The sequence below is a fragment of the Mercurialis annua genome, linkage group LG5, assembly GCF_937616625.2.
Source record: "Mercurialis annua linkage group LG5, ddMerAnnu1.2, whole genome shotgun sequence".
NCBI classification, from domain to species: Eukaryota; Viridiplantae; Streptophyta; class Magnoliopsida; order Malpighiales; family Euphorbiaceae; genus Mercurialis; species Mercurialis annua.
In genome coordinates, this window is record NC_065574.1 from 52,524,979 (window position 1) to 52,551,560 (window position 26,582).

At 29.3% G+C, this 26,582-nt stretch overlaps 3 long non-coding RNA genes across 6 annotated transcripts; 2 read left to right on the forward strand and 1 right to left on the reverse strand.

Moving 5' to 3' along the window:
- Nucleotides 1-3,529: 3,529 nt before the first annotated feature.
- LOC126683079 (uncharacterized) lies at nt 3,530-5,854 on the reverse strand. 2 transcript variants are annotated; one of them, XR_007641597.1, is made up of 4 exons: nt 5,717-5,854; nt 5,556-5,632; nt 4,134-4,206; nt 3,530-3,719 (listed from the first exon to the last, which is right to left on the reverse strand). It is a non-coding gene; the product is annotated as an uncharacterized LOC126683079 (long non-coding RNA). The 2 variants fall into 2 exon arrangements; XR_007641596.1 differs by lacking the exon at nt 5,717-5,854 and having other exon boundaries at nt 5,556-5,706.
- Nucleotides 5,855-10,040: 4,186 nt separating this feature from the next.
- On the forward strand, nt 10,041-12,642 carry LOC126680528 (uncharacterized). Of its 2 annotated transcripts, XR_007641206.2 has the most exons (3): nt 10,044-10,303; nt 12,004-12,076; nt 12,478-12,642. It is a non-coding gene; the product is annotated as an uncharacterized LOC126680528 (long non-coding RNA). The 2 variants fall into 2 exon arrangements; XR_008790815.1 differs by lacking the exon at nt 12,478-12,642 and having other exon boundaries at nt 10,041-10,303; nt 12,004-12,381.
- Nucleotides 12,643-17,950: 5,308 nt separating this feature from the next.
- On the forward strand, nt 17,951-20,552 carry LOC126680527 (uncharacterized). Of its 2 annotated transcripts, XR_007641205.2 has the most exons (3): nt 17,954-18,213; nt 19,914-19,986; nt 20,388-20,552. It is a non-coding gene; the product is annotated as an uncharacterized LOC126680527 (long non-coding RNA). The 2 variants fall into 2 exon arrangements; XR_008790816.1 differs by lacking the exon at nt 20,388-20,552 and having other exon boundaries at nt 17,951-18,213; nt 19,914-20,291.
- The last annotated feature ends 6,030 nt before the right edge of the window (nt 20,553-26,582 follow it).

Sequence of the window (26,582 nt, forward strand, 5' to 3'; positions counted from 1 at the left end):
AACATACAACAATTAGTTTAAAATATACCTATATCATTTATATGAAGAATTATACCCATCCAAATTGAAATTCTACCCACATTGCATAAAAAGAGATAACGCTATTAGTTACTATGTTATTTAGAAATTAAATTGAAAAAAATGAAATTTATCATTTTTAGTTTTAGTATTATTAGTAATTATTCTATTAATATCAAACATAATTTTTAAACATGCAACATATGTTTTAAAGTATATCCATAACACTTATATTAAGGATAACACCCACCCAAATTAATTCTACCCACATTTAGAGCTGGCCACGGTTTGTAATCCGCCGGTTTTGGTTCGGACTGCCAGGTCGCGGTTCAAGAAAAAATAAAACTGGTCCAGACCTGTCTAAGTGATGGTTCCGGGCCGGTTCGAACCCGGCCGATTCCAGTTCCGAGTTCGGGGCGGTTCGGAAAAAAATTGAAAGTAAAATTAAAAATTAATTACCAAAAGCTAACAAGTATAATTTTAAAATAAAATAAAATATATAATATATTATAACAATAAAAATATAAAATATAATATAATATACAAATATATCAAAATTAAATAATTTTTATCGACGAGTTCGACCTTTGAACGCTGCTTCCGACCCGGAACCGCCGCTTCACTAGTCAAAAAATTTAGAATCGGCCCGAAACAGGTCTTTCGACGGTTCCGGACCGGTTTTAATCCGGTTTCGGATTTGACCGGTTCCGGGCCGGGTTTGACCAGGCTGGTTCACGGGCTAACCCGCCCATGACCAGCTCTACCCACATTGCACAAAAATAGATAATGTTACTATGTTCTTTTAGAAATTAAATTGAAAAATGAAATTTATCATTTTTAGTTTTAGTATTATTAGTAATTGTTCTATCAATAAACGTAATTTTTTAAACATGCAATATATGGTTTAAAGAATACCCATATCATTTAGATTAAGGATTATACCCACCCAAATTGAAATTCTACCAACATTCCATAAAAATAGATAACACTACTATGTTCTTTTAGCAATTAAATTGAAAAATAAAATTTATCATTTTTAGTTTTAGTATTATTAGTAATTATTCTATTAATATCAAACGTAATTTTTTAAACATGCAACATATAGGTTAAAGGATACCCCATATCACTTAGATTAAGGATTATACCTACCCAAATTGAAATTCTACCCACATATTACACAAAAATAGATATCGCTACTATTTACTATGTTATTTTAGAAATTAAATTGAAAAAATAAAATTTATCATTTTTAGTTTTAGTATTATTAGTAATTATTCTATTAATATCAAACGTAATTTTTAAACATGCAACGTATGGTTTAAATGATACTCATAGCACTTAGATTAAGGATAATACCCACCCAAATTGAAATTCTACCCACATTTAGAGCCGGCCACGGTTCATAACCCGCCGGTTCCGGTTCAAAAGAAAATGGAACCGGCCCAAGCCCGTCTAAGTGACGGTTCCGGGCCGGTTCGGATCTGGCCAGTTCCGGTTCCGAGTTCTGGGCGGTTCAGAAAAAAATTGAAAGTAAAATTAAAACTTAATTACCAAAAGCTAACAAGTATAATTTTAAAAATAAAATAAAATTTATAATATAATATAATATAACTATAAAAATATAAAATATAATATAATATAATATGATATACAAATATATTAAAATTAAATAATTTTTATCGACGAGTTCATCCCTTGAACCGCCAATTCCGACCCAGAACCGCCGGTTCACGGTTCAAAATATTTGGAACCTGCCCGGAACCGGTCTTTCGATGGTTCCGAGCCGATTTTAATCCGGTTTCGGGTTTGACCGATTTCGGTCCGGGTTTGACAGGGCCGATTCTAGGCCGGTTCACGGGCTGACCCGGCCGATAGCCAGTTCTACCCACATTGCACAAAAATAGATAACGCTATTATGTTCTTTTTGAAATTAAAATTGAAAAATGAAATTTATCATTTTTAGTTTTAGTATTATTAGTGATGGATTTCGGCATCTCGGCGGCTTTAATCCTGCAAAACAGTGTAGATGGCTAATCAGATGATTTGTCCGATTAGCTCTCTGATGCTTAAGTCAGTTTAAGTTTAAAAGAGAATATTTTTATTTATTGTATGTTATGTGTTTAGACATATCTCAAACTCCTTTTATGGTAGACGATTGTATACTTTGTAGAGTTGTAATAGGAAGGTGAATCCTACTTTTTAGGTATTGACCCTGATTAGGAGTGATATTCCTTATTCAGACATTTGTCCCATTTAGTAACGTCTTCCTAAATAGTCTCGTCTTCCTAAGTTAGAGTTATCTTCCTAAGTTGAAGTTTGTGTCCAAATAGGTAAGATACTCGAGAATATTCAGTAGATCTGGCAATCTGTCTGAATCCTATGGTCGACGCGCTTTATTCGAGTCCCCAGGGATTCGGTATTTATCCTTGCGGATAGAGATTGTATTATAGTCGAGGCGGATCTCATGGATTCAGTCACCGGTTTTGTCTGGTTTAACCCTTTGGACGACAATTCTATATCGTCTAAGAGTAGATCTCCTGCGACTCGGCTCCATACTACTTATAGTAGAATTCGATATCCATCAATTAGTAATTAATTGTTCTATTAATATCAAACGTAATTTTTTAAACATGCAACATATGGTTTAAAGGATACCCACATATTTAGATTAAGGATTATACCCACCCAAATTGAAATTCTACCCACGTTGCACAAAAATAGAAAATGCTACTATATACTATGTTCTTTTAGAAATTAAATTGAAAAAATGAAATTTATCATTTTTAGTTAATATTATTAGTAAGTATTCTATTAATATCAAACGTAATTTTTTAAACATGAAACATATGGTTTAAAGGATATCCATAACACTTAGATTAAGGACAATACCCACTCAAATTGAAATTCTACCCACATAAACATTGTACAAAAATAGATAACGCTACTATGTTTTTTTAGAAATTAAATTGAAAAATAAAAGTTATCAATTTTAATTTTAGTATTATTAGTAATTGTTCTATTAATATCAAATGTAATTTTTTTAAACATGCAACATATGGTTTAAAGGATATCATATCACTTAGATTAAGGATTATACCCACCCAAATTGAAATTCTACTCACATTGCACAAAAATAGCTAAAGCTACTATTTACTATGTTATTTTAGAAATTAAATTGAAAAAATGAAATTTATCATTTTTAGTTTTAGTATTATTAGTAATTATTCTATTAATGTCAAAGGTAGTTTTTTAAACATGCAACATATGGTTTAAAGGATATCCATATGTCACGACCCAATTTCATGGATCGCGACCGGCGCTAGGGTATGGGTATGGTTGCACCAAAACCCGTAGCAAGCCTTGCGGAAAACAATTAAACATTTAAACTTGCAGAAAACTGCTCGGGGGCAACCGAGACTTCAACCTAAGTCTAGCAATTTATATTACAGTTCTAATATAAATAACTTAAATATCTGGAATGCTCAACAGCTAGCCTTATTTAACAATAATATAATCCATGGTAATCATGCCAATAATAAATAATCGAACAAATCGATAATCCCAAAGTGTAATATCAATTGTAATATATAATAACTAGTTCTACTGCGGTCTAAGAGTTCGAAAACAGTAACTAGTTAAATAACATAAAAACCTCCGAAGAATCAAAAGAATCGGAGTGGACCAGCTTTCAAATCATAAACCTGGAAAATTTGGGAAAACAACGGGGTCAGATATACTGAGATGAGTTCGCAATACTATTTACATTTATTAAGTTTAAAACCCTTAAATCAAAACATTTTATACTAATATAATATGATTATGGAATACAGTATTGAAATGATCCCAGCGTAAGTATGACATAGCATACTGATAAACCCAGAGTGGACGGGAACAAATCCTCGTCATATATATATATATATATATATACCAGCGTGAGCAAGACATTAGTCTGCCGATTCCCAGAGTACTTACCGGTGCACACAGTCTCGATACAAGCCTATCGAGTAGCTCGTTTCAATCCAGATCCATAATCGCTTAAAACAATTCAAAAGCATTTATAATTTTAAAATAAATTGCGGTACTTAATAAAGCGGTAAATAGCACTACAAACTCACTGCTTGCTTATCCACGTGATCTTGGCAAACAGCTAACCCTGGTTCGACTCCGGAGCGCGAGTAGTCGAAGAGTCTAAAAATAAATCATACGTTAAAATTGCTCCAACCCCTAACTCTAAGAATACTAGACGTCACGTAGGACTAACACATATAATAAGCCAGATAAGTCACAAAGAAACATAATCACGATTAAATTATATTGCCGTAAATAAATCAAGCCTGTTGAGTTCACATTTAAAAATCACCCGAAAATATTAATTAAATAATATTTAATTAATAAATAAAATCCTTTCCTCAAATAGTGGGTAGCCGAGTTTCTTAAAACTACCAAGCTAATCCCACATGTCGGGCGACCCAAGTCTAACCCGACCCAACCATAAAACCAGAGTTATAAACCACAGTTTATAATTTAATATTTACTAAAATATTAATCGACATTAAAATAGAACTCAATAGCTTGAAACCCAAGTTTACCGGCAAAATATCTCATTAAATAAATCAGTAAATAAATAAAAGGCTAAATTATAAATTTAACCAAATTGGCACACTAAGCCAAAAATAAAAATATTAACCGAGAATTTATAAATTATAGGATTAATAATAAATGTCAAATTTCCATTTATAATAATCAAAATAAATAATTTAAATTATAATCATTTAAATTATAATAAAATTAATATTGTTTATAGATTTAAAACAATGATGTCCAAGTAATTTAAAATCATAAATAATAATATTATTAAATCGTTAAACTATAAGTCGAAGTTAAATCCGTTGATTAAAATCTAAATCAATTATAAGATAGATAAAATTTTACTTGAGAATCAATTGGTTTAAAGCAAGTTATTTTGGGACCAATCATGCACATTCTTCATCTTCTTCAATTTAACAAAATTTAGAAATCAAACAATTATGGAAGATTCAGTTTTAAAATTCGCATTAACTAAAAAAGAAATCTCAGATTTGACATATTAAAATCCCTTTGAATAATCAACTATCTTAAAGAAAATGGGCAATTTTAATCATGAATACCCATAACTAACAGTATGCGTCAACAATGAACAATTAAAATACACATGTATAGCAACTCAATAATCAACCTAACATTCATATAGCAGACTCATCAATTCCCATCAACTTGTGATGATGAATCAAGAATCATGGCATGAACAATAAAAAAAGTAACTGTCCAACAAAATTAAGCAATGAATCCGAACACACAAACATGAATAAAGGAATGGATCTCAATATTTTTGAAATTCAATTCACAATAACCTCTCACATGAATAAGACCTTAGTAATATACATAATAATCACATCAATAAATGTGCAAAGAAACCGGCAGCAACAACATAGCAACGCAGTTAACAAATATTAAAACGATGAATCGCAGCGGCGCCAAATAGGGAAAATTTAACATACCGATAACGAGTTTCGAGCGTAGAATCGAAGAGGATTGAGTTAGCTACGACATCAAACAAACGGATCTCGATTTGATGCTAAAACGAATGAGAACGGATCAAGAATTGATAAGGACGTTTATAGAACTAAAACCATGAATATGAACACGTGAGAAGACTTACCAATTTCAGCAATGGAGAGGAATGAAAGATGAATAATTTTAGTATATAATTGGGGCTTGAGGACGGCTAGGGTTTAATGAAAGTGATAGCAGTAAATTAAAAATTGTTTTAAAGAACCTAATTATAAAGAATTGATAAGAAAATTGTCGCAGCAATGCTACTGCTAACAAATTAAAAAAAAACAAATTTTCTTTTGTATGAATGGGCTAAGTATATATGGGCCACATATATGTGGAAATCAATTAATGAAAATGCATGGCATGCATGGGCTGTATTTAAATTTAATAATACAAATCAAGCCCGAAAGGAACCACGACCGAATTAAATAAAATTAAATAAAAATATTTAATAATAATAAATTACCTAAAGATCGACGAACATGCAAAAATTACAATTAAAAATTAAAAATATTTTAATAGTAATAAAAAGAAAAATACGGGATATTACACCATAGCACTTAGATTAAGAATAATACCCACCCAAATTGAAATTCTACGCACATTTAGAGTTGGCCACGGTCCATAACCGGCCGGTTCCGGTTCGAAATCGCCAAATCACGGTTCAAGAAAAAATGAAACCGGCTCAGACCCGTCTAAATGATGGTTCTTGGCCGGTTCGAACTCGGCCGGTTCCAGTTTGATTAAGTCTCTTTTTATTCTTGCAATTCCGATTTTAGTTATCTCGATTTTCATTGAGATATTAGTTATATTCAGCATTAATATTAATTTTTCAACAACATCAAGTCAAAGGTATCTTGTTCTTTTAACTCAAAAAATAAACAGTCATACGATATTATTAGAGGTGAGCATGAACCAGTTCATAAGGATAATTTATAATCTGTCAATAGTAGTATGAATTTTAAAATTTAAAAACTAAATCTAAAATTTCAAACGATTAACCATTAAATGTATGAATCGTGTACAACGGTTTTGATTTTGCAGTTTTTAATCATATAGCCGTTAACAAAATTACAAAAAAAAGAAGATAAATTTTATATATTAAATTTCAAGCATATTTTAAATAATATTCTGATTATATTCGATTGTGTTGTCCATATAAACTGTCTACTATAATTTTATATATTTTTATTTTTATTAGGTATTTAAAAAAAAATAAAGTTCTTTCAAAATATAATTATTGAAATTGTTTTATGATTGAAATTATAATCTGACTTGTAATTGAATTTAAATAAAATTAATATACCTATTAATCAATAATTTGTATTATGTGGCTTGAGATTATAACAGATATAGTTTAATTAACAAATCATAATTACATTCAACTAAAAGAGAATTATAATTCAATAATTGAATAAAAATGTGAGCACCAGGTGCTTGTTTAGGAAAGATTCACCGGGCCGCCCAGAGTTTGACCTTTTCCGGTCCTGGTTTGAATCTTTCCTTCCCCCAGCGGTCTAGCCGCTCTAACCGACGGCAGGAATTCTAAGTTTAATTTGTATCTGTCTTAATTTTGCCCTTTTTTCAAGCAATTTTTTCTTCACAAAATTGCCCAAAGCTTACGCCTTTTTGGATCCAATCGTAGATGTTATGCCAATAATTCCTCTACTTTTTTTTCTATTAGCTTTTGTTTGGCAAACTGCTGTAAATTTTCGATGAGATCTTTAATACTGATTAATTTTTCTAATACGAAGTTCATTTTGAAGACATGGTCTTGCCCAGAAAAAAGCCAAAAGACATGGTTTTACCCTCACATAAGTCTTTTTGTAAATAATACGATTGCTATTATAGTTTTTCCTGGTTTGTCTTTTTTTTTTTTCGATGGAGGAAGTGAATTTAAATTAAGAAGTTTAACTTCTCAAAATAATTATAATTTTCTTTTGTAAAATTAAAATTGGTGACTATTAATTTTATTTTTTAATGATTAATTTTTAATAACGAAATGATTTGCAAAAATTAGAAGTTAATATAGATTAGAATACTAAATAGTGTATAGATTAGAAGTTAATATAGATTAGAACACTCATTAAAATAAATATAATTAAAATAAGTGATTTAAAAAATTGGGAACTTATGAGAATGCTCTATTTGGTGAGAATTAATGAGAGTGCTCTATTTTATAGGAATCAATGAAAGGCCTCAGTTGGTCCTCTCAATTATATAAGTACTAGTCGTAAGCCCGCGCATTTGCGCGGAATCAAATTTAAATATAATTTAAAATATAATTAAATTCAAAAAGTAAGATAAATAATTCATAAAATAAATTTTATAACATATAATTACATATAAATTTTAAATAAAAATATAGTTCAATAAGTTATATGTAATATTTATTCGCAATGCACCTTGTTTTCTTATCAAATTTTTTCCCAATCCGTTCTTGCTTTTCTTGCAAGTTCTTTATCTACAAACAATTGCACATATAAAAATCAACATAAAAAATGAAATCGACAAATTATAAATATCTGCAATCTTAAAAGTTAATGAGACGATATATGAATCCTTTTAAAGCTGATTTCCAAAATAAAAATTCAAATGCCATTGGCTTAATATTTTTTTTGGCTAATTTCATTATTTGCTTATTAGCTTTCTATGGTTTATACATACTATTAATACTGCTCCCACCAAATTATCACATACGTAATAAGTTTTATTTTTATTTGTTTTATTGGTTCAACATAACCTTGTCGCTGTAATGAAGCAATTCAATACTTTAAAGGCGTCATAAATTGTATAATTACTAAGAATTCACTTATGTATTATGTTATAAATTGTATAATTAAAATTAATTAATTCTCATCTATATGCATTATGATTATTGCTATAATTTTTTTTATTGATGCCATATTAAAAGAATAGACCAGATTGGTACAAAAGTGATCGAGAATGTTGTAGATGTAACATAAAAAGAATTAGAAAAGCTTAAAACTTTAAAGATCAGATTAGTTACCTGATAATTATAATATAAGGTGGAAAGTAGAAAATGGAACTCCCACTATTTGTGCATGAAGAAATCAAACTCAAAAGATGAAACACTTATAAGATCAAATTAGTTACCTAACAAATAAAGTATAAGGTGTTCGTAAATGATTCGAATCCACATATTATGAAATGCTCAAACGTTTAGATCAGGTACCTGGAAATTTACAAAATGCCAGAGAATGTTTAGATGTAAACATAATAAAATTTCATAGAAAAACTAAAACTCAGAAAATAAAACGCTTAAAATATCAAATTAGTTACGTAAAGATTAAAGTATAAGATGGCTGTAAATGATCGAATCCCCAAAAAATGAAACATTTAAACGTTTAGATTGGTACCTGGAAATCAAAGTATTAGGTGACATTGAATTAGAATTATAAAGTACAACTAAAAAAAGCTACTTCCAAATATGATTTTATCAAATTAATTGTGAGTGAAGTTACAACTAATAAAAATTAAATTACAACTAATTAAAATAATATCTTCTTTATAATTTTGTGAGACATAATCAACACTTTGGAGAAAATGCAAGAAGATTGTGAGATTCAATATGTTTCTGAATATCCAAAATAGTGTCTAAATGAGCAGGTTTGTTAAAACAATCTTGACATGAACATGGCTCAATAGAGTAGAGTCCAGCAGCAAAACAATCACGATAATTGTACCAAGTAACAAAATATGTACGGTAACAATATGGTCTTAACTATTCCGTTCTATGCAAGAATAGAAAATGAAACAAATATTAGCAGTTATAAACACCAACTTGGTTTTCCCTAATTACAAACATCAACTAAATGATAAATAACAAATATATATATGTAGTAATAAACAAACCCAGAAGATGAAACACTCACCACATATTAGGGAACCAATCATACCTAGAAAAAAATATGGGAATCTCAACTGTGTTTTCTAATTTCAGTTAATTGTTCACAATATAGCGGTACAACTTCGAACTACCAATATGATATGATAATTTAATGTCATAATACGCACGTTTATGATTTAACCATTTTACATTTTAATGTGAACTTGAAAGTGAAAGGGTTTGAAACATAAAATTAACAATCCAATTTGCTTTCGCTAGTCATTATGATATGCATGCTCTATTACTTCTGCTGAAACATACCAAGCAACAAAATTAACCAACAAATATCAAAAAATTCAGTCTAGTCACTCCCTATGTAATGCCCCGTAAAAAATTTAAATTTATTTTTATGAGTGTCCGATATTAAATTCGGATCGCTTATGGATTCGTGAGACGATTCATGGTTTGAATAATTTTTGGTTGGATTGTGGTTCGATTCGTGGTTCGGTTCGAGATTGGATTTGGTTGTGGGTCTTTTTGGGTTGTGGTTCAACCAAAGTGGCTGAACCACGTTCTTGCTTTTGCTATTTTTGGGCAGTAACGTACAACGTTACTCTACTTCTTTTTCTGGCCTATAAATATGTCTGTTGCGTACCCATTTGTTCCCTTTTTATTTTCACATTAACCCTAGCCGACCTCTGGACATATTTTACACTCTGAACATTCTTTTCTTCATCTCTTCCATCGCTTTCGAATCACGCGTCTTAGTGAGGTTGTGTTCTTCATCATTCTGCTTCCTTCCGGGGCTGCGGGGTATTGTGATCCGTTTTTCTTCGTTTGGTACGTTCATATATCTTCTGTTTAACGTTGTAACGATTCGATGTTCTTGATCGATCTGTGGCTGCCAAATTTATTCATTATATTCTGATTGCCATTGATGATTATGAGCTGCTGTTTTATACCGATTATTGTGGTCATTAATTTGATTGTTATGGTGTTGCGTTGGATCTTTGTGTTCGACTCTTATTGTATCGTTTTTGCTCGATTATCCGCTATTGAATCATTAAGATAAGGGGCTGTTTACATTTTTTATTTTTAGTTATTTTTCATGTGTTTATTAAGTTTTGGTTGTCAATATTATGGCTGTTATTGTTTTGGTTCTATGTTCTTGTTCTAGTTATTAATATATTATTTATAATCTTGGTTAGTCTTGTTTTGGTTACCACGGTTTGTTTGATAAAGAATCTTGAAATTTGTTATTATGATATTGAAGTTGCTGTGTTATTTTCTTATCAAATTCAAGTTAGGAAGATGATGCTTTGGGCGGGTAATTATGTTCAAATTGTTTGGGCTTTGGTCTCGTTAATGATATGGGTTTTTCACTAGCAGGTAAAAGTGGGTGTAATTTATTCAATTCATGTTTAATGATTGTGTTGGGTTAAATCCCTTTAAGGTCCCTTAAATTGATTTATTCTTTATAATTGGTTTGGTATATTTTGATTGGTTGATTCTTTTTGATTAATTTTAATTAACGATTAAAACTAAACTTTCGAATGTCGTTTTGATTTCTAATTTAGTAATTAGTTAGTATTATTTTAAATAAAATAAGTTTATTGATTCGATTTTAATTGATTATTATTTATTAAGATGTCATTTAATTAATCTTTTACATCGGATACTTACTTAGGTAATTATCGTTTTCGAGAATTATGGCTTGTTGCGCCATTTTGGCTAAAGTTACGTTTTAACTTTTAAAACGTCCTTTTTTTTAACTTATTTTAGTTAAGTATTTTGGAGTAACTTGAGTTACTTGAAGTTAGAACTAATGAGTTCCGTTTTAAATGTTGATTATTATTTTATCAAAGTTGTTTCTATAATTATAAACTATGATTTATAATTGAATATAAATATATTTATTGTATCAAAGTTATTTTTGGGGATTTTATTTAATTCGAAAGTTTGTCAAATTAATTATACTATTCCTAAGGCATAAAAATAATATTTGAATATTTAAAAATTAAATTAATAATTATTATTAATTATTAAATTGATATTTTTGGCTTAGAATGTCTTTGGAATTAAATTTATATTTTAGCTTTGGTTGTTATTTAATTAATTGAGATAATTGCCGGTAATATTTAATTACTTGAGTTTCAAGCTATTGAGTTCTATTTTGATATTAATTAATATTTTATTTAATATTAATTATAAACTGTGGTTTATAAACTCTGGAATATTAGTTGGGTCGGTTTGGACTTGGGTCACCGACATGTGGGTTTAGCTTGGTAATTTTGAAAAACTCGGCTAACCCACTATTTGAGGAATTGATTTTATTTATCAATTAAATATTATTTTAATAATATTTTCGGATTGGATTTAAGGCGAACTCAATAGTCTTGAATTAATTCCGGCATTACATTTTATTTGAGAATTGTGTTTCTCTGTGATTTATCTGGTTATTTAATTGTGCTAGTCCTACGTGGTGTCTAGTGATCTTAGAGTTAGGGGTCGTACGGATATTAACCTATTTATTATTTTAGACCCGTCGACTGCTCGTGCTTCGGAGTCTACGCAAGGTTAGCTGTTTGCCAAGATCACGTGGATAAGCAAGCAGTGAGTTTGTAGTGCTATTTACCGCTTTATTAAGTACCGCATTTTATTTTAGTATTATAAATGTTTTTGAACTGTTTTAAGCGATTATGGATCTGGATTGAAACGAGCTACTCGATAGGCTTGTATCGAGACTGTGTGCACCAGTATATACTCTGGGATCGGCAGACTATGGTCTTGCTTACGCTGGTAATTTGACGAGGATTTGTTCCCGTCCACTCTGGGTTTATTTTTCAGTATGCTATGTCATACTTACGCTGGGATCATTTCAATACTGTTATTCCGTAATCATACTATATTAGTATAAACTGTTTTGATTTAAGGGTTTTAAACTTAATAAATGTAAATAGTATTGCGAACTCATCTCAGTATATCTGACCCCGTTGTTTTCCCAAATTTTCCAGGTTTATAATTTGAAAGCTGGTCCACTCCGATTCTTTTGATTCTTCGGAGGTTTTTATGTTATTAAACTAGTTTCTGTTTTCAAACTCTTAGACCGCAGTAGAATTAGTTTATTTATTACATTTGATATTATACCTTGGGATTGTCGATATATTCGATTATTTATATTTGGCATGATTACTCTGGATTACGATATTATTATATATAAGGCATGCTGTAGAACATTTAAGATATTTAAGTTATTTATATTAGAACTGTAATATAAATTGCTAGACCTAGGTTGGAGTCTCGGTTGCCCCCGAGCAATTTCTGCAGGTTTAAATATTTATTTGATTTCCGCGAGGCTTGCTACGGGTTTTGGTACAACCATACCCACACCCTAGCGCCGGTCACGATTCATGAAATTGGGTCGTGACAAAGTTGGTATCAGAGCTTTGGTTTCAAACCAAGGCCATTTTCATGCTATGTGTTTACTATGTTAAGTTATTATTGAGTCATAGGGACTACTGCGGAATTAGGTTCATGTCTTGTCTTTGAAACGTCATCTTTTGATTTTAAAACTTTCTGCCTACACCGATAGGATTGCGTCGTGTCAGTCGGCATTTATGCTTTGATTTGATGCTTTTATTTTATTTTAGGGTTAATTCCTAAAAAAATCACGAACTTTACTCGAAGTTTCATTTTAATCATAATCTTTAAAAGTTGCCATTTAAAGGCACGAACTTTCATTTTGTTTCAAATCTATCATTTCAGTGTTTTTTTTTTGACTAAATTCTTCAATAAACCATTAATGAAAGACCTAAATTATAAATCGACATTAAATCTTATTATCTTTTAGTTAGAGTATATAGGATTAGGAATTTTTGATTCGATAAAATACATCGGATTTTACTTTGGCGATAGATTTGAAACAAAATGAAAGTTCGTGCCTTTAAATGACAACTTTTAAAGTTCATGATTAAAATGAAATTTCGTGTAAAGTTCGTGATTTTTTTAGGAATTAACCCTTTATTTTATTGATGTTATTTTCACTTGGATGATTTTAAACTGCTTTTGATTTCTCGGGAAATCTTGCAACGGTAATATTCTTTATGTCATACTTGGGTATGATGTTAATTGCCTTATCGTAATGATGTTTCTCTTCACTTGGGTGATATATGTTGGCTGTTATGCTTTAAGGATGTTGTGGACGATTAAATTATTTTGTGAGTACTTCTGGTTTTGGACGAGAGCCTTTATTTAAAAAAAAAAAAAACGATATTTGTCAGGATTTGACACTGTTTTGAGTTTAAATGATTTTTGACCGAATTTTTTTTTTTTGTGAATTTCGTTGTTGGCCACGTTTGATTTTAAACTACCTTTTCATAACTAGTGTTTTGACGTAAAAAGTCAAATGGGTAGTCTGGACACGACACCCTAAAATATTATTTTCAGTATCTTGCAAAAAAAAAATTATATTTGACTAAGGATGGAAAAGGGGTTTGTTCTTTGAAATAAAATGAAATTCTCGAAGTCTTAAAATTAAAATGTTACGTCTAACTTGGTGTTTTCAAAATGATTGTTTTGAAAAAAAAAAAATTTTGAAAGGTGTTACAGTTTTGGTAATTTTATATTACTTTTGTAATTTTTACCATATTTGGTTGTCAACACTTTGGTGTTGTTGGCCTTATGCTCGATTTACCAGTTTTGACTAAAACTTGTGTTTTTGATAAGGTTGTTAAAAAAAATATATAATTGTTTTCACTTGGGCGATGAGTCTGATGTTGTTATTGGGTGACGTTGAGCTTCTTATTTTGAAAATACTAAGATTTGTTTTGAAATGCGTTTTCCGGACTTGAGAATATTTGTATACTTTTACAATTGGTTATTAGGGGTTTGACTTGGGTCACCCAAATTGGGAGTTGAGTTTGGAAGTGGTAATCACTCGGCTAACTCGACGATTTTAATTTGAGGCGTTTGGGAACAATTATATCTGATGTTTTATAAAAGAGGTTTTCCAGAAAATGAATTTTAATACTGTGGGCCTCGACATAAACTTGAAACCTGTTTTGTAAATACTATCTTTGGAAATTGGTTTTAATGCGTACTTTTGATCAATATCACAATTCGTTTTATTCTGAATTGACGTTTTGAAAATGTTATTACATGATTTAATCATTGTTGGGCTATTTAAGTTACTGCCATGTCAGTGGGAATTCGTTGATCACATAAGATGTTCTATGCTCAATCCTTTGAAATTTATATTGGTTATATATCTTAATGAGTAATTGTTTTACTGCAAAATGCTTAAATGTTTTTCGGATGTGTGAACAATTCTTGACCTATATTATTATGTCGTTATTTTTTTGTTCTCGTTAAGTTATGCCATGGTAGTTTTGTGCTCGTTCGTCTCATTGTGTGAAGTATCACGTGAGGACACTTCTCGCTAGTTTTTCTTTGGCTTAACTTGACATTGGTATCGATGTGCATTTCGAACCTTTGTTTTGACCCTGCGATTAGTTTAGATGTTCTAATTGGTTTAGCTGGATTGAATGTTTGGACTCTGGAAATCGAAGTTATTAATTTTGTCATCAAGAAATTTGAGGAGCGATTCTCAAGAGCTGTTTACAGATTCGAATTCCGAAATTGTCCTGGTCAGAGGAAGGCAGGTTGAGTTATATAACTCAGCCCCGGTGGAATAATTTTTCTCGTGAGTATTTTCCTCGTGCGTGATTTTTCGAGCGTTATGCGTTTTATGTTAGGCTCATTTATGATAAATTGTATTGTCGAAGTTTCGGCTGTTAGCATTCTAATATTAGATATGGCATATTGTGAATCGGGGTTGATCAGTGTAGTAATACACTGGTGTTTTCTTTAGAGGGATCAGTGAAATACCAAACCTCATAATGGAGCTGTGAAGGCGGCCGTGTTGCTTTAATGCCTTTGGAAAATTTTCAATTCGATTTGAGGGGGTATTCATTGTTAGGAAAATTTTAGTTTTGTTGTTGATTTTGGGTTATTTCGTTAATGACGATGCAAATTGGTGGACTAAAATAATAGAGATGGACAAATATGTCAAGATGGACGAGTGCACCTCTCATAGAGTGTAATGTCTAGAGAATGTTTCAAAGGAAAATTGATTTCAAATGTTAACTTGTTAAAGTAATTGAAATATTTTTATCACGTAATTGTGCCCAGACATGTCATGAACATGCATTTGGAATGCCACGAATAGGATACTGCATTGAGCATTAAATATGATCACTAATTAAAAGAGAGATAAATAATACATGCATTTAGTACATTCATCACGGCATTAGATGATTAGGGTTGAATGCAACTCCTTGGAGATGAGAGCTGTCATCACCCTGGCGCACAATTATGTAAAATAAATTTTATCAGTAAAACTTTTCAAGAAAAAAAATGTTTTGAAAAAAAAAAACTCGCGAGTTATATTGTGAAAATAGTGTTTAAAAAAAAGTTATTAAATTTCAAACGATTTTGAAATTTTTATTTGGTTGGAAACTAGACAAATACTCTATGATGACGGTGGTAATTTAAGAGGAATTGTAATATAAGGATTTATTTTATATTGTTGGAGTATCCATTTTTTTTAGGGAGAGCCATGGTTATAAGGTTATACTCGAGGTTTAGTTGTGGTAAGTGTGGAAAAATATCAATAGTAAGTTTGAAGTAAAGAATTGTGTCAGCTTAGAGTATTTAATTTGAGGATTTTAGTTTTAAGAAAATTGGTTATGCTCTACATGTTCATTTACACTGAAAGATTAAAAAGAAATTTTACTTTTACAAATTCGATTTCTATTTAAAAAGTTTTGGTACTAGTATCGGAATATTTCGTAAACGAAGGGATTTTTATTTGCAAAAAAAAAAAAAAAAATTAGTTTGAGAAAGAGGTGAAATTTTGTCAAGTTTGACTAAAAGTGGATTTAAATTTTTTTTTTTTTTTTTTTTTTCTAAAAAATTTCTCAAAAAAAAAAAAGAAATTTCTAAGTGAACGCTTTTATAAAATCGTGAATTTTATAGTGAAAGTAAAGTTTTGTTATGATTTTGAAATGAGACTGTTTTATTTTGTGGATGCGTTTACTAGAAGAATTTTCAACGAGTTAATTATTTTTAGTTGAAAATAAAATTAAACTGATAATATTAGTAATTTCAAATTAAAGACGGATTGTATTATTATATATTTTGTGGTTGTGAAAAGCATTTTTCTATAAAATTTTTGTTATGAGCAGAACCAATAAACCGATTGATTGCGATCTGATCTAATTGATCTTCTGCACGATTCGAGGTTATAATGATTGAAAAAAAATTGTTGTGAGAGGTTTAAGTTTTATAGTTTTTAGAATTTGCTATGTTCTCTTACGTCTTGGTTCAAAGAAAAAATTGATGGTATTGTCGAACTGATCTTAGTTGGTGGAACCGAAACGATTTTAGCGGTGTTTAGTTTTCAGCCGTTAGATTGTGAGGGCATATATAACCAGAACGACATTTTGATTTGCTTGCGTTTTGGCTAGCGGGCGTTTTAAGTTTTTCATATGAGGTATTTGGTGTTGTGACCACTATAGGTGATACAGTGCGTAGGTGTTAATGAATGTAAGATTGTCTTCAGTTGAGAGTGTCTGTAGATTTTCGGTTTGTAGCATTGGAGTTTGGTTTAGTTAGATTACGATTTGAATTTGGGATTGTTCTTACACTTGTGGTATTGCTTTGGTAGTCTTTGAGACTTGAGCTTGTTTTTTTGAAATTTTTCCTCGTATAGTGTATTCATTATTCCCGAATGAAAAATAAATTTTTAATTCGTTCACGCGTGGTGTTTAGAGAGTCGTTTGAGGTACCAGATTGTTAAAAAAAATTCACGTATGCGTGTGGTGATCTTTCGATTTCTTTTAAATTAGTTTTAAATTTGAGGTCGTGTATCTTTAAGTTGGGGAGATGTAACACCCCATATATCTTTCAACGTGGTTTCATCTAAATTATGTTTCTTTTCGCTTTGACTCTTCTCAGTTTTCATTATGATAGAATTATCTTTTGGTGAGAGTTTTGTTCGAATCTTTTGAGATTGCGGTTTTTATTTTGTTTTCGTTGAGTTGTTACTCGGTCGTGAGTAATTTTGGGAATCAAAATTTTGATGCGTAATTGTTTTCTTTCGTTTCGTTGAGTATACGTTGCTCCGTATTTTGAGTTATGTGTGATTTTATACGTGCTATAATTGATTTTTATATTATTTTGGTGGTGATAAATTCGAGGACGAATTTTTAATAAGTTGGGGAGAATGTAATGCCCCGTAAAAAATTTAAATTTATTTTTATGAGTGTCCGATATTAAATTCGGATCGCTTATGGATTCGTGAGACGATTCATGGTTTGAATAATTTTTGGTTGGATTGTGGTTCGATTCGTGGTTCGGTTCGAGATTGGATTTGGTTGTGGGTCTTTTTGGGTTGTGGTTCAACCAAAGTGGCTGAACCACGTTCTTGCTTTTGCTATTTTTGGGCAGTAACGTACAACGTTACTCTACTTCTTTTTCTGGCCTATAAATATGTCTGTTGCGTACCCATTTGTTCCCTTTTTATTTTCACATTAACCCTAGCCGACCTCTGGACATATTTTACACTCTGAACATTCTTTTCTTCATCTCTTCCATCGCTTTCGAATCACGCGTCTTAGTGAGGTTGTGTTCTTCATCATTCTGCTTCCTTCCGGGGCTGCGGGGTATTGTGATCCGTTTTTCTTCGTTTGGTACGTTCATATATCTTCTGTTTAACGTTGTAACGATTCGATGTTCTTGATCGATCTGTGGCTGCCAAATTTATTCATTATATTCTGATTGCCATTGATGATTATGAGCTGCTGTTTTATACCGATTATTGTGGTCATTAATTTGATTGTTATGGTGTTGCGTTGGATCTTTGTGTTCGACTCTTATTGTATCGTTTTTGCTCGATTATCCGCTATTGAATCATTAAGATAAGGGGCTGTTTACATTTTTTATTTTTAGTTATTTTTCATGTGTTTATTAAGTTTTGGTTGTCAATATTATGGCTGTTATTGTTTTGGTTCTATGTTCTTGTTCTAGTTATTAATATATTATTTATAATCTTGGTTAGTCTTGTTTTGGTTACCACGGTTTGTTTGATAAAGAATCTTGAAATTTGTTATTATGATATTGAAGTTGCTGTGTTATTTTCTTATCAAATTCAAGTTAGGAAGATGATGCTTTGGGCGGGTAATTATGTTCAAATTGTTTGGGCTTTGGTCTCGTTAATGATATGGGTTTTTCACTAGCAGGTAAAAGTGGGTGTAATTTATTCAATTCATGTTTAATGATTGTGTTGGGTTAAATCCCTTTAAGGTCCCTTAAATTGATTTATTCTTTATAATTGGTTTGGTATATTTTGATTGGTTGATTCTTTTTGATTAATTTTAATTAACGATTAAAACTAAACTTTTGAATGTCGTTTTGATTTCTAATTTAGTAATTAGTTAGTATTATTTTAAATAAAATAAGTTTATTGATTCGATTTTAATTGATTATTATTTATTAAGATGTCATTTAATTAATCTTTTACATCGGATACTTACTTAGGTAATTATCGTTTTCGAGAATTATGGCTTGTTGCGCCATTTTGGCTAAAGTTACGTTTTAACTTTTAAAACGTCCTTTTTTTTAACTTATTTTAGTTAAGTATTTTGGAGTAACTTGAGTTACTTGAAGTTAGAACTAATGAGTTCCGTTTTAAATGTTGATTATTATTTTATCAAAGTTGTTTCTATAATTATAAACTATGATTTATAATTGAATATAAATATATTTATTGTATCAAAGTTATTTTTGGGGATTTTATTTAATTCGAAAGTTTGTCAAATTAATTATACTATTCCTAAGGCATAAAAATAATATTTGAATATTTAAAAATTAAACTAATAATTATTATTAATTATTAAATTGATATTTTTGGCTTAGAATGTCTTTGGAATTAAATTTATATTTTAGCTTTGGTTGTTATTTAATTAATTGAGATAATTGCCGGTAATATTTAATTACTTGAGTTTCAAGCTATTGAGTTCTATTTTGATATTAATTAATATTTTATTTAATATTAATTATAAACTGTGGTTTATAAACTCTGGAATATTAGTTGGGTCGGTTTGGACTTGGGTCACCGACATGTGGGTTTAGCTTGGTAATTTTGAAAAACTCGGCTAACCCACTATTTGAGGAATTGATTTTATTTATCAATTAAATATTATTTTAATAATATTTTCGGATTGGATTTAAGGCGAACTCAATAGTCTTGAATTAATTCCGGCATTACATTTTATTTGAGAATTGTGTTTCTCTGTGATTTATCTGGTTATTTAATTGTGCTAGTCCTACGTGGTGTCTAGTGATCTTAGAGTTAGGGGTCGTACGGATATTAACCTATTTATTATTTTAGACCCGTCGACTGCTCGTGCTTCGGAGTCTACGCAAGGTTAGCTGTTTGCCAAGATCACGTGGATAAGCAAGCAGTGAGTTTGTAGTGCTATTTACCGCTTTATTAAGTACCGCATTTTATTTTAGTATTATAAATGTTTTTGAACTGTTTTAAGCGATTATGGATCTGGATTGAAACGAGCTACTCGATAGGCTTGTATCGAGACTGTGTGCACCAGTATATACTCTGGGATCGGCAGACTATGGTCTTGCTTACGCTGGTAATTTGACGAGGATTTGTTCCCGTCCACTCTGGGTTTATTTTTCAGTATGCTATGTCATACTTACGCTGGGATCATTTCAATACTGTTATTCCGTAATCATACTATATTAGTATAAACTGTTTTGATTTAAGGGTTTTAAACTTAATAAATGTAAATAGTATTGCGAACTCATCTCAGTATATCTGACCCCGTTGTTTTCCCAAATTTTCCAGGTTTATAATTTGAAAGCTGGTCCACTCCGATTCTTTTGATTCTTCGGAGGTTTTTATGTTATTAAACTAGTTTCTGTTTTCAAACTCTTAGACCGCAGTAGAATTAGTTTATTTATTACATTTGATATTATACCTTGGGATTGTCGATATATTCGATTATTTATATTTGGCATGATTACTCTGGATTACGATATTATTATATATAAGGCATGCTGTAGAACATTTAAGATATTTAAGTTATTTATATTAGAACTGTAATATAAATTGCTAGACCTAGGTTGGAGTCTCGGTTGCCCCCGAGCAATTTCTGCAGGTTTAAATATTTATTTGATTTCCGCGAGGCTTGCTACGGGTTTTGGTACAACCATACCCACACCCTAGCGCCGGTCACGATTCATGAAATTGGGTCGTGACACCCTAATTCCAGAAAATTGCTCTCTTTTTGCAATATTTGTTCGAATATTGGCCACAATCCTCTAGATTGTAAAAGAGGACAGAAAAATAGCATTAATATGCAAGGAAAAATCATGTCAGTGAAGCAGGCACAGGCAGACAGATACACTATATCTCATTTGTTTAATTTGCTTTGCAGCAACTCATTTCTCTAGCTCAAACAGAACTTGAAATTATATACCTCTCATGTTTTTAAAACTACTGGTATTTTGGTTTACAAAAATCATGTCTATAGTCTATAGTCTATGGTTTATAATTAATTTATGCATAAATGATTTGTCATTACAACGTTCAGTGATTAGTAAACTTGGTATTTAATTTTTTGGGAAAGCATAAACTTCTACCCTTGATCTTAGCGGCCATATTTCAGTATTTCTTTTCTTTGTTTATTCTCATACTCTCCAGCAATCAAACAATTTTTTTTGATGCCCTACTTACTTTCCGTTCAGCTTTCATGAAGAAATTCATAGTTATATGGGTTAATTACTATTTTAATCAAATTTAACTAAAAAAAATATTAAAAACACAACGATAAAAAAAAATAAGGTGAGAACACAATGATTAACTAATAAAGTAACAAACACCTGAATCCAAAATAAAATTAGTTTTCTTGCCTTTAATCTTCTTGCACACTTATCCCCAATGCATTATACAATGATACAAACAGCTCCATAATTTAGTCTTCTTGGTCTAGAATGTGTTTGATGTTTTTTTTGCTTTATGGTGGAATGACGTCACATAGAATTGTTCGTTCGTTTTGCTTGAAGATGAACATTGAATGAGGCAGAGAATTTGCCGTATGTTGGTAATAGAAGTTTACTCGCGTTAGAATGTTAATGTAAAGTGAAAGTGATCTATAAAATTAATTAAATACAAGAGTTTTTAAAAAAATGGGATTAAAAACTAATTAAATCAATTAAAGTAAAAATAAGTAGTTCAAATAAATTGGAGACTATCAGAATGCTTTATTTGGTGAGAATCAATGAGAGGGCTCCGTTGGTCCTCTCAATCAAATCTTGAGAATCAATGAGTAGTCTATAAACTAATAAAACTAAGTAAACTAATTTTTTTATATTAATTATAATAATTAATTATTTTAAAATATCAAATATTCATAATTTTTTATTTTAACTTTTTAATATTATAAAATTTATTTAATTTATATTTACATTAGCTCATAATTTTGTAAATATTTCATGCTTAGCTCCAAAGACTTTCAAGAATAATTCTCTTTATTCTATTTATAAAGTTCAACTAAATTTTTTTAAATTTGTCTATTTTTTTTTATCTTAAAGGTTAAATACAATTTATAGAATAATTAATACTTAAATAGAATTATAAAACCATTATAAAACATAAAAGAGGAACTAAAAATGAATTTATATCTTCTTAAATTGTGTGTAAAACAATATAAATTTTCTTAATGTAATGTTAATATAAACAATAGAAATCACGAATTTTATGTGTTTTCTCATTTTAATCACGCAGTTTAAATTTTCTCATTTTCATACACGAACTACCACTTTTTCTCATATTCATGCACGGTGCTGAGATGTCACAGCTCCATTAGTGTTGGTGAATTTTTATGACATTAGCCCTTTCTCTAAGCATTCATCATTTTTTTCCTCAACAGTGCTACATTTTTAGTAACTTTTTAATTTTTTTTTGTATAATTAATGTGTTAAGATAACTACTGTTGTTGACCTACAGAGTTTAAGTTTTTCTCAATAACTTTGCTCATTATAGTTGTTGATGTATATAAAATTAGAGTATAACAGTTCCTACAACTCTTACAAATGTTAATGTATTACACAATCACCATTCAATGATAACATTATTAAAATGGTCGAATACAATATTTCTGAATGTTTATAGATAATATGATAAAATTGATATAAATATAATATTTTTAAATAAAATAAAATAAATAATAACGCAATAAAATTTTAAGGGTGAAGAAAATTGAAGTTACTTATTACTTGTCGCAGACTTTAATTCCTACTATATTTTATTTTTTTCGGGACATAAAGATTGATGAAGCTCACCAAGTGATTTAAAGACACATCAACCAAAAAACAATATACCAAAATTATAAAGCTATCCCTGCAAATAAATTTTCAAATATCAAAAATACAAAATATACTTAAGAAATTAGACAATTTTCTAAATTAGTGCCAAGTAAAAAACAATAGAAAAAGAGAAACAAAATAGAAGGAAAAAATAAATGAGATTAGAAATTTCTATGCGTTAGTATTTAGTAAAGAAGTTAATCAAATAATTGTGTAAGCCAGTTGCATATACCAAGTTGCAACTCAAGAAGTGATAATATAAGCTGTTATTCTAGGGGGAATTCAGGTATGGATGTGCTGAGTTATGATCATTTGATTTCGACTCAGTGTAAATTCTTTAAATAATAAAATTAAAATAAATAATAACACTAAATGTATAAAAGAGACGTAGCTTATGAAAATTAAGTACTACAAACATAGTTTAGGATGAACCATTAACAATAAAAATAAGCATGTCTATTAAAAGTCCATTAAAAATAATAAAAACCTAACTCCTCATTCAAATTATAGTTCATATACAAAATAATATGTACAATTTTCAATAATCTTCCACCAAGAAACAGTACTATGTATTACTATACATACTACAGAATACCCAATTCAAATAACCAGCAAAAAAAAATAATAAACTCCGCCATACATTTGTATCTCTGTTTCAATTTAAAGCTCACATATTTTCTTTTTCTCTTAATCAATAGTTTTGTTTCTTGTCTTTTATTTCTTTACTCTCTATATGACCGTCTTCTTCAACAATCGACACTCCAAAAACTTATATAATCATAGTCCAACTCGATGCTAAACTTTTAATTTTGAGCAAAAATAAAACCCTCCAACTCGATGCTAAACTTTTAATTTTGAGCAAAAATAAAACCCTAGTTGCTAGAAATCACACCCGGGAAAAGAAAATGAATATATGTTGTATTTATATTGATAAATCATGTGGTTTACATTGATTAGGATGTTAAAAGTCACAATAAATTTAATTCAAATAAGTATTTTAAAAAAAGTGGAAACTAATGTGACTTATCAATTAGTTTCAGTTTCTAATTTAAAAATTAAATATAATTGAAGTAGTTTAATAAGGTTGGAAACTATGAGAATGCTCTATTTGGTGAGAATCAATGAGAGAGCTCCGTTGGTCCTCTCAATTATATAATATATAGACTAGTCGTAAGTCCCGCGTATTTACGCGGAATCAAATAAATATTTATTAAAAAATACATAAAAATATGAAAAAAAATTCATATAACTAATAAAATAATAATCTACTTTAATTTTAGTAATAAATTATTTAAAACTCTCTTTTCAATAATAACTTTTACATTGGGTAAAAAGCAAATAAACTATAATATTAATGTGATAAAAATTAAATAAATATTTTATAGTACAAAATATGAGCTTGCCAAAAATTTAACTTAGTTTTATTTTTTAAAAATTATTTTCAATAAAATAAATGGTTTGTAAAGATTAACAGTTAATATACAGTTGTATAATAGTTATAATTTTTTTTGCTTTCTGCAACTCTTTGGTTATTATCTCAATTCTCAAACTTTGTTTTAGATAATTATAAAGTAAAGATTGAGATATTGCTTTTATAAATTATCCTCAAATCCATTTGAATCTCATTAAAAATAGATTGTTTAGTATATTTAAATATTTAAATAAAAAAATAATTAAAATATAAAATTTAAATAAAATAAAATTTATGAGAATACTCTATTTGATAAAAATAAAAAAAGGATTCTGTTGATTCTTTCAATTATATAAATACAAAAAAAGGACATAGCGCAACTAAAATTTTACAAACATACTTATAAAATACAAATTTAATGTATATCAGTTTATTTATAAATTAGATTTCAACTAATAATATATTAACTACAAAGCAAATAAAACGTTATGTGAAAATACTACATAAACTAATTGATCGGCAAGAAAAAGTAGGGTAGGATAACTATCATGGCTATAGAAAATACACGCATAATTTCCATATTATGCAAGCATTGCAGAAAACATACATGGTTTAATATATTAACTTATTAGAAATAAAACTTTTCTTAATATAAATTGACATGTTTCTGATAATATAATAGAACAATTTCATTAGAATCAAAAAATTCCGCTGGAGTTATTTAAGTACGTTTGCAGGAGCCAGCACGCATACCATTATTCCAAAAAACAATGGTAAACAAACATTAAAAAAACCAGAAAATTAAAAATACACATATTGTATCATTGACTGAATATTTATTTACATCTCTTCAATATTTGATTTTCTAATTACATATTTGACTGTTTGATGATTACCATTGCTCGCATATCCCTTTAACAGGTAACTCGGCCCCAATTAATCACTTTGAAAAAAAAAAGATAATACTTTTTTATACTAATATTCAAAATCCATCTCTAAAATCAAAAACCCGTATGAAAAAGATTCATGTTTTCATATACAAATAAAAAATAAAAAAGAAATCCAAAAACAATATTCTTTACTTTTTCTTTGTTTGATACTCTGACAGTAAGAGAAAATCAAAGAAAAAACTGAATATTATAATTTATATGAGAGGTAATAAACTAATCTTCCATATCAAGTAGCTAACAAATCACAATATCAGTGGTAAGTACCTGGTTTTTCAATGTGACTGTCACGGTATGAAGAGAACAATTTTACATGAATAAAACAATTTAATTTAGATCACTTGGTGTGCATAAATTTTGCTGTAATTTTTTTTCTTTTTCTCAAATTAATTTCATCGCCTTGATTGATTTTGAGTTTTTCAATTTTCGATAAATTGATAGTAGAATACAATTCGTATTTCACATAGTTTAGAAGTCCAATTAGATTGTAATTTTTTTAATTAAATTTTAATAAAAAAATAAAAGTAAATTAAATAGATCTAAGTAGAATAGAATTGGTATTTCATCTACTTTAGAAGTCCAAATAGATTGTAATTGTTTGAGTTAAATTTTAATTAAAAATAAAAATAAATTTAGTATTTTTTAAAAGATGGGAACTCGTGAGAATGCTCTATTTGGTGAGAATCAGTGAGAGAGCTCCGTTGGTCCTCTCAATTATATAATATATACTAGTCGTAACCCGCACATTTGCGCGGAATTAAATTAATATTTCATTTTATTAATAATTTTATTAATAAAACAATGTTAACAAAATCAATGTATTTTTTTTTGTCAAAATCTGATAATATTATTGATTCTTATAGTAAATTGTTAATGGGGTACCATGATTTCAACTATTTTATGATATTCGTCAAAGCTGCTTGCATGATTTGATATTTTACAATTTTTCACAAAATAAATGTTTATTTTTATCTTCGATAATCGCATAGGAAAAGACTGCATACCTATTTATCCTTTATAACTGAAGTCTTTGTACGAATTCTAAAAATATAAATTTCAATAATAAATAGAACAATTTTTTTTTTGGCTCTCATATATTAGTTGCATATCATTATAATTTTTTTTAATATTACATGTGAATTTATAAAGAAGTTCAAAGTTTAAATTTTTCAAATAATAATTAAATAGAATTTATGCTATTAATGTGTATTAAATCAATTTCATATGTATTAATATTAAAAGATTGATTATCCCTAAATCACCACTATATATATCCATAGCTTTCTCTTTTTTTTAGGTAACTTTTCCATTTCTT